Here is an 8,487-nt window from a genome sequence, read left to right as displayed (position 1 = left end):
ACCCTATGGTTGGCCTCGGACCAGGAATGTAAGCAATATAATGGAATTGTTTTATTTAATTGTTTGTTTTTTTGTTGTTGATTAGTGGAATAAAATGAGATGATTCATTCTTATTTCTATGCTTGATTTATCACGGTATTGTGGATGCTAAACAATGAATGATCTACAAAACTAAAACATTCTTAGAAAAATCATTTTGTTCAGGCTGGTTGCTTTGTCAGGTTCTCGAATATCACTAAACCGACTTGATATATACAGTACACTTACCTCGAACCATTTAGCTTGCATGGTTCGTCTGGTTTATTTGGCTCATATAACTTGCTCCATTCATTTGGATAAATATTAGGCTTCTTGGTAACTCCCCTCTAATTTTGTAGCATTGGTCTCAACAATTATTTCCTATCTAATTTTCATTGTAATTAACATTTTATTAAGTTTAATTGGCAATATATAAACTAATAAATGTTACTTGTTTCGCTTTATTTTTTTCCCCACCTCTAATCAAGACCTTATGAATGCTGATTTCAAATCTAGGATTTTTTTTTAATATATATAGATAATTTCAAATTTTTAAATATTTATTATCTATTAAATATGGTTAAGCTATGAAACAAGATATAATTTGGGTGTTTAATAAGAATCAGTTGCCACTATTTATTGGAGTAAAAGTTAATATCATTCATCTCCAGTGGACTAATATCATCGGCTTTATAGTAAAATACACATAGATAAACTATGATGATAATATTTTATCTTAATACAACAATTTTTTATAAGGTTATATATCCAATGAGATATTTTATCTCTGTTGAAAATTAATCTTAAGATTTATTTGAGCAACATCGTGTAAGTACCCATCATGTCAATATCTGCCTCCGAGACACGATTGAGTTGGTTAATGCGGGACAGAGTTATTATCACATAGCAAGAGTTTGAATCTCGGTAAAGCTGAGGGACAAAAAAAACCCTCCCTGTACTGACCAACTAAAATTTCTCGATTTACCTTCTCACATATGGTCATGAGGCTGACCGTGTGGGGTCATTAGGATGACGGATTTCACTTTTATGTCAATCCGTATAGACACAATTCATGTTCCATATAATTCGAACAATCTTCCTCATTGTAATAGTCTCCTACTTTCATATCAAGATTCGACCTCTTGCTCATTATAGTAATATCTATCTTGTAGTAGTTAACTTAACCTTGCCCCGAAGATACGAGGATACAATTCATGTTCCATATAATTCGAATAACCTTCCTACCCCGCTCTACCAGATTCCTTAGCAAATCAAATTGCACGGGCCACAGTATGAGTTGGATGACCACCTGCATGATTTGGTCGTGCAGTGTCCACGACAGAACTCTCTTCAGATCTACGTTGTTCAGGTTGATTTTATTAGTGACCTTTTTGTAATGTTTAAATCAAGTGCATTGTAGCAATTTTAATTTTAACAAGACAAGGGACGTGTTACACGCTTGGACTTCTAAAAGGCAAAATGGTTTGTTAAATCAAGGTTTTGTGAAGTATTGGTGATGCTAGATTGCTACTGCATGAGTCACCATATTTTTGGATTTACTTCATCAATAAATTGTGAGGTTAGACCAGCTATCTTGCAATTAGTCAGCTACCCGGTTAAAAAAATTTAGATCAAGTGTTGCCCTTTAAGTTCAAATAACCTTAAAGGCACACATAAATTACAAAATAAGAGTTCTCATACGAATTGGTGAAATTCAAATAGCCGTCACCTCAAGAACCAATATCACTTTGGTCATAAATCGTTTTGGCAGTATACTTCTTGTCGACATGGTTGATCTTTTTATCAAATCTGAAAGGTATGCATTATAGTTGATCTATTATGAAATGAAACGAAATGAAGTTATAGTATTCATTTGATTTTTTTTTCTTGGATTCTATTATTCCAAATGATCTAAAATACCATATAGACTTTTATGGTGTATGAGGATTAAATCCGAGTTTAAAATCATTTGAGTAATTGGAACACACAAAATTAATAAAAAAAAATGAGCTCATCCATGCCTTTGGACAATGGTGCAGCAGTTAAGTCCTTCAAATAATTAATTAGATGAATCCTAATGGTGCAGTTAAGTCCTTCAAACAATTAATTAGATGAATCCTAATGGTGCAGTTAAGTCCTTCAAACAATTAATTAGATGAATCCCAACTGCGATTCGCTGTAAAGATTTTTCTCTAATGAAATGATATTCTAAGAATGATGATCGTTTGGATAAGTTTTTGGGAGTACTTTCTAATTTATTTTAATGGTCAATGAAAATTTTTCATAAGACCGAACATATTATCTTTAGGATTAATTGGTTCAAAAAAATTCGAGGTCAAATGATCGCATCCATTTGACCAAATTATAATATCTAAAACAAATTTAATGTGTACATAGTAATTTAAATCAGAAAATTTTCATGGAGATCCAACTAGATAGATGATTAACATTTTTAAGTTTATTTCTTATGAAATAATCTCTTACAGTACATCGTGAGATTCAAATTTTATATCCTTTGATTATCTATTAGAGTCCCACTCGGCCCATTGCCTAGGGGCAATAATTTCATTTCTTATATATCAGAATCATTATGACTGTTTTGAAAATAAAGGACTATTGGAAAAGCCCCAATATGATTTTGTAGTTAAATTTATGAAAGATAATGTGAAACAATTATTTTATAAAATAACATGACGCAGATGGTTGGGGGATCTCTTGGTCCGCATGTTTTGTGGACCAGGTCCGAAGGTCACCCTCACTAGTGAGCAACCATAACCTGGTTATCTGTCCATCATTGATGGCCTTAAGGCGGCTTTCGGTCATCCGCCCCTACTTGAGTTATAATCTAGGGGCACAATAAACTTAAAGAGGGATTACAATCAATTGTGATCGGATCGTCGTTATGCTCCGATCATAATTCCATATGATCCATCTCTCGGTCCACATTTAATGGACCAGGAGATTTGGTCTCCAGATGGTTACACTCGCAGATGCTCTCATAAACCTGCCAATAAAAAAAATTCCAAGAACAAAGTCATTCGTAGACCTTCAATTACATCAAAGTTATTTCCAAGTTATTTCCTCATTGTTTCCTGACATTTTTTTTAATAGCCTAAGAGGAAATGCCGAGTGTTTTGACATCTTCTCATATAATGGCAAAAGGCGTGTTTAGTTCACCCAGGAGAGAGGAAGAAGGGGAACGTAGGGAGGGAGAGGGAGAGGGATAGAGGACGCTTGGAAGATTATGCAATTATGGCAGTAGGAGCATCGGGAAATAGAGATTTTGAAGTCCCGTTGCGACAAACGAGAGTACAGGAGGATTGTTCTCCTAAATTTTTTGAAGGCACTCATTATCAGTGATCCCGAAACTGATAAGACAGTCGCTTCCATGAATATCCCAGTTAGTTCCTTTAGCTATCCTGATGGCCTCGAGGGTTTGGCTCATTTACTTGGTAAGGGTTTAATGAATTTATCTTTTGCTTCGAAAGTATCCAGAAATGTCTTCAGGCACATCAATATGTTGATGGCAATGATCGAGCAGGCAGGTTTCGGTTGAAGTCTGTTGCGATTTGAATGTATCAAACTAGTGAAATACTGAATTGAGGCATGCAACACTAGCAACCAAGTCTCGTCCTACAAGATATGGTTGACTATATGAATCCTTCTACGTCATTGAGTTTTATTCATACTATATCATCATGTATATTTAAATAAATTTTATCTAATTTTATTGTTGCTAATCAAATCTTTATAGATTTTTTTTTTCTCATTTAATATGGGCATTTATTATAATTTCACATCTATAAACTGAGAGACATATAAAATATAAAATATAAAATATAGGAGCCACAATTTATTGAAAATCATGTGAAAGGTCTTTCGAAGAGTGGCCTGACCAATGCCGGTCTAAGTGCTTTTCAGGTCTTCTCATCCTCATTGACAATTTTTGGAGAGTGTGCACATCAGCCTATTCGCTAATTGGTGACATCCATGGTATTTGGCCGGGATAAATTGGCCTTGTCTGTGGGAAACTCTGAGCTAAAATGTTGTAATGGCTAACACTAGAAGAACTATTAACAATTGTGACTCCGTCGGAGAAAGAAGCTGCAGTGAAGCAATGACCATGACACAAGAAGACATCAATCAACTGATCTCCAAGGCGGTACAAGAAATACTGCGACAACACCCATTCCTGCAATCGCCATTACTGGGAGCCCTTACTCCCTTAGCAGGAGCACCTCGGGGAAGATGTTACCACTCTACATAGGGGTTTCGCCGATTATCGTTTAAATCAACAAGGGTGCAGTCATTATGGGCGAAGAATCGCATAAGTCATGAGTAAGAGAGATGCCTCCTTACGACCGTAAAGGAAAGATGTCAGCCTTCAATGATGGAGGTGTCCGAGGAATGCCCTTCTTTAGAGAAGTCCTCAAACAAGAATTGTCTGCCATTTTCGATAGTCGTAACTGGGCGAATACATGAGTCATCAGACCTAGAAGATCATTTGTTTCACTTGGAGAATGCTTCCTTGCTACATCAATACACGGATGATATTAAGTGTCAAGTCTTTCTGACTACCTTGTTAGGATTTCCCCAATGGTGGTTCAATCAGTTTCCAGCCTCTTCCATTAATTCCTTTGATGACTTTAAGACCGCTTTCCTGCATCAATTTGTTAGCAGTAAAAGGTATCCAAAGACACCTCTTAACTTTTCACCATAAAGCAGAAGTCTTGAGAATCCCTTTGAGAGTACATTCAGCGATTCAATATTGTTATTTGGAATGTCTCTTCAACACCTTCAAAGATGTTAACCAGCGCCTTCTCCCAAGGTCTCGTAGATGGAGATTTGATCGCTTGTGAAGAAGCCTTCGGTGAACTACGAAAGGCTATTGGAATGGGTTGAGAAATACTTACACTTTGAAGAAGCCCAGCTTGCATTCAAGGGCGACACCATCACAACCCGTTAGCCGGACAAGAAGCCTCTTCAGCCTCCACCAAGGAACAAGATCCCTTATCAACTCCTCAACTATGTCCCAACTCGTAGAGATGAACGAGCGTTGCAAGCTGTAGACTCGGCACCCCATCCGCGGAGGAGCCGAGCCAACCACACCAGGAGAAGTTGGTCTGCTTCTGTACTTATCAACAATTGTACGCTCATGACACTCAAGAGTGTAGTCAGTCGGGTCATAATGGAACGACACCAAGGAGGGAGCACTTCACTCACAACTATAAAACGTACACCTGTCAAGTACACTATACGCGATGACTCGGGAGATCGATTGAACCAGCACAGAGTTGATTCGATCCCTAGACGAGAGCCAGAACCACCATGGTACCACTCCCCAGATCATCGTAACCACTGTCGAGACAATTGCAAAGATAATCACCGAGATCATCAAGACAACATTGCCCATCGAGGTGACATTAACATGAACTCATGTGGCTCCATTGATGGGGAATCAAACCAAGCCAAGAAGGCTCATGGACGAAGGTTGGAGAATTACAGTGTAGAGGTCGAGAGAGCGATCCTCAATTGGCCCATGAAAAGGAGGAAGCTCAAGTCATACCGGGCTAGCCCGACCATGCCACTCATATAGTGGCCAACTTGGAAACTGTGGTTAAGGAAAGACTGATCACCTGTCTCATCTGCAACATGATGTTTTTGCTTGCTCACCTCACGAAGTCACCGGCGTGACAACCGCTATGATGGAGCATCGCCTTAACATCTTTCCGGAGTCTCGGCCTATTCGGCAAAAGAAGCAATACTTCACACTTGAACAAGATAAAGTGATTCACAATGAAGTTACCAAGCTCTTGGAGGCAGGACATATCCGTGAGGTTCAATTCCCATCTTGGATGGCGAACATGGTCCTGGTCTCCAAGCCAGGAGATAAGTAACGAGTTTGCATTGATTTTCATGACCACAACAAAGCCTGTCCCAAAGTCTGCTATCCGCTCCCTAGGATCGATCAACTAGTGGACTCAACCTCAGATTGCGAGTTCATTTGCATGCTTGATGCATATTAGGAATATTATTAGATCCCTTTGGCCACGGAGGACCACAAAAATATTAGTTTTGTTAGGATCCATTGGTCGGCTAGAAGGGGGGTTGAATAGCCCCTGCACAAATACAAAAACAAAACAAACCTTTCTCGGACTTTAAAGGAACACTTGCATTAAATAAAATAAGAAATAAATTGAAAGACAGAGGCTCGGATGATTTACTTGGTTACAACCGGGGAGGTTGTTAATTCATGGAAGTGAATGTGCACTAAAGATCTCCTTCAGGCGGAGAAGCCTCTTTACAACAATGAAAGCTCAGAAAGGAAGAAGCTAAACAAAACAGAAAAGCTCACAAGTGTTGTATCAAAAATTACTTGTTGTTCTTTAGCTTCTGGACCAAGGCTGTATTTATAGCCTTGGTCGGGGCGCCTGGAAGGGTTCCAGGCGCCTGGAGTGGGATAGAATTCTATCCCCGATGTGTCGGTCAACGACGACGTCGAACATGATAAATTTTGGGTTCCGGGCGCTCGGAATGGGTCCGGGAATGGGTCCGGGCGGCCGAACCCTAAAAGTCAACAGAGTTAGACTTTTGCGGTCCAGACCCTCTGCTCCTTTGCTCGCCTTGGTTCGGGTCTTCTGCTCCGGTTCCACTAGCTTGGGTGATTTCGATCATCCGAAATAGGACTCACCCGAATCCAACTTTCGGTCTTCTCCTCGTGCAAGCTTCTGCTCTGGCTTCTTGTACCTCGGAATCATCGCATGCTTCCTTCTTGTCCGCCAACGTACTTTTCCACAGCTTCATCCCTCGAACGCATTGAGCCCGTCGGCACTCTCTTGTGCCGACCTTCTCGCTAGCTGCGTCTTTTGCTCCCCGAGCAATCTTTCGCTCCAACTTCTCATCCCTCGGAAACATTGCACGTTCATTCTCGTCCGCCGGCGTACTCTTCCGCAACACCTCGTCCCTCAGACTCACCGAGCCCGTCGGCTCATTCCCGTGCAGTCCTTTTCGCTAGTTGCGTCTTTTGCTCGACTTCCTGTGCTCCTAAGTTTTTGCACACTTAGACACAGGGTTAAACAGAACAGGACCTAACTTAATGTTGGGACCGATTATGTAGCTAGAGGGGGGTGAATAGCTCAGTGCGCTCGTCGTGCTCTTCGTTGCTTGTTTCTTCAAGATATGTAGCGGAAAATACAAAGAAACAAAATACACAATGCTAACAAGAGGATTTACTTGGTATCTACCTCACAAGAGGTGACTAATCCAAAGATCCACACACTCACGCATCCTCCACTATGAAGAACACTCCTTTGTGGTAACTACCAAAGGCGGAGAAGCCCTACAAGTTCACACTACAAGAAGAAAGGGAAAGGGAATAAAATACAAGCAAAAGCTTACAAGTTTACACAAGGAAAACCCTAACCCTAGCATTCTTCTTCAGCTGTAGATCTACCTCTTGACTTGGAAAAACCTCCAAGAACCTTCAAGAATTGGCGATCTGAACTTTGTGGAGAAGCTGTGGAGTTGCTTTGAAGATCGGGAGTGAACAGTGCAAGATCTTCTAGTTTTACCGAAGGAATCGCATGCTAACGGCTTAATACGACGCCAACGGTCGGATCCCGATCGATTGGATTGCTCCCAATCGATCGGGGAGGCTTTGGATCGATCGGTCGATCGATCCAGAGCGCCTCTGTGCTGTCGGGAATTGCCTGGATCGATCGGCTGATCGATCCAGGGCTTATTGCGCAGAATTGCACCTCCCAATCGATCCACTGATCGATTGGGGGCTCTGGATCGATCGGTCGATCGATCCAGAGTTGTTTTGTGCGATTGCGAGCCTCTCCCAATCGATCCACCGATTGATTGGGAGGAAGCTTGTCGTAGGGACTCACCCAATCGATCGGCCGATCGATTGGGCATGAGCCAATCGATCGGCTGATCGATCTAGCTCCTTGATTTTGCCCAAAATCAAGTCCAAAGCCCCCTAAACCAACATCTGGTCACCTATGACCTGTTGGTACATCATGTCTAGCATACAGTCATCCTTGACCTGCTAGAACTCGCTCACAAAGTGTCCGGTCAATCCCTTTGACCCACTTGGACTTTTCTTCGTGCCAAGTATCCGGTCAATCCCTTTGACCTACTTGGACTTTTCCTCCTCGTGCCAAGTATCCAGTCAATCCCTTTGACCTACTTAGGCTTCCCAACACCAGATGTCTGATCAACCTTGATCTATCTGGATTTCCTGTGCCTGGCTTCACTCACCAGGACTTCCAACTGCCTAGCTTCACTCACTAGGTCTTTCCCAATTGCCTGGCTTCACTCACCAGGACTTCCAAATGTCTAGCTTCACTCACCAGGATTTTCTTCTGCCTAGCTTCACTCACTAGGTCTTTCTTCTGCCTAGCTTCACTCACTAGGACTTTCACAATTGTCTGGCTTCACTCACCAGGACTTTCTTCTGCCTAG

This window comes from Zingiber officinale, chromosome 8B (assembly GCF_018446385.1).
Source record: "Zingiber officinale cultivar Zhangliang chromosome 8B, Zo_v1.1, whole genome shotgun sequence".
Lineage (NCBI taxonomy): Eukaryota > Viridiplantae > Streptophyta > Magnoliopsida > Zingiberales > Zingiberaceae > Zingiber > Zingiber officinale.
The sequence above is the reverse complement of the archived record's forward strand: the minus strand, read 5'-3'. Positions refer to the sequence as shown.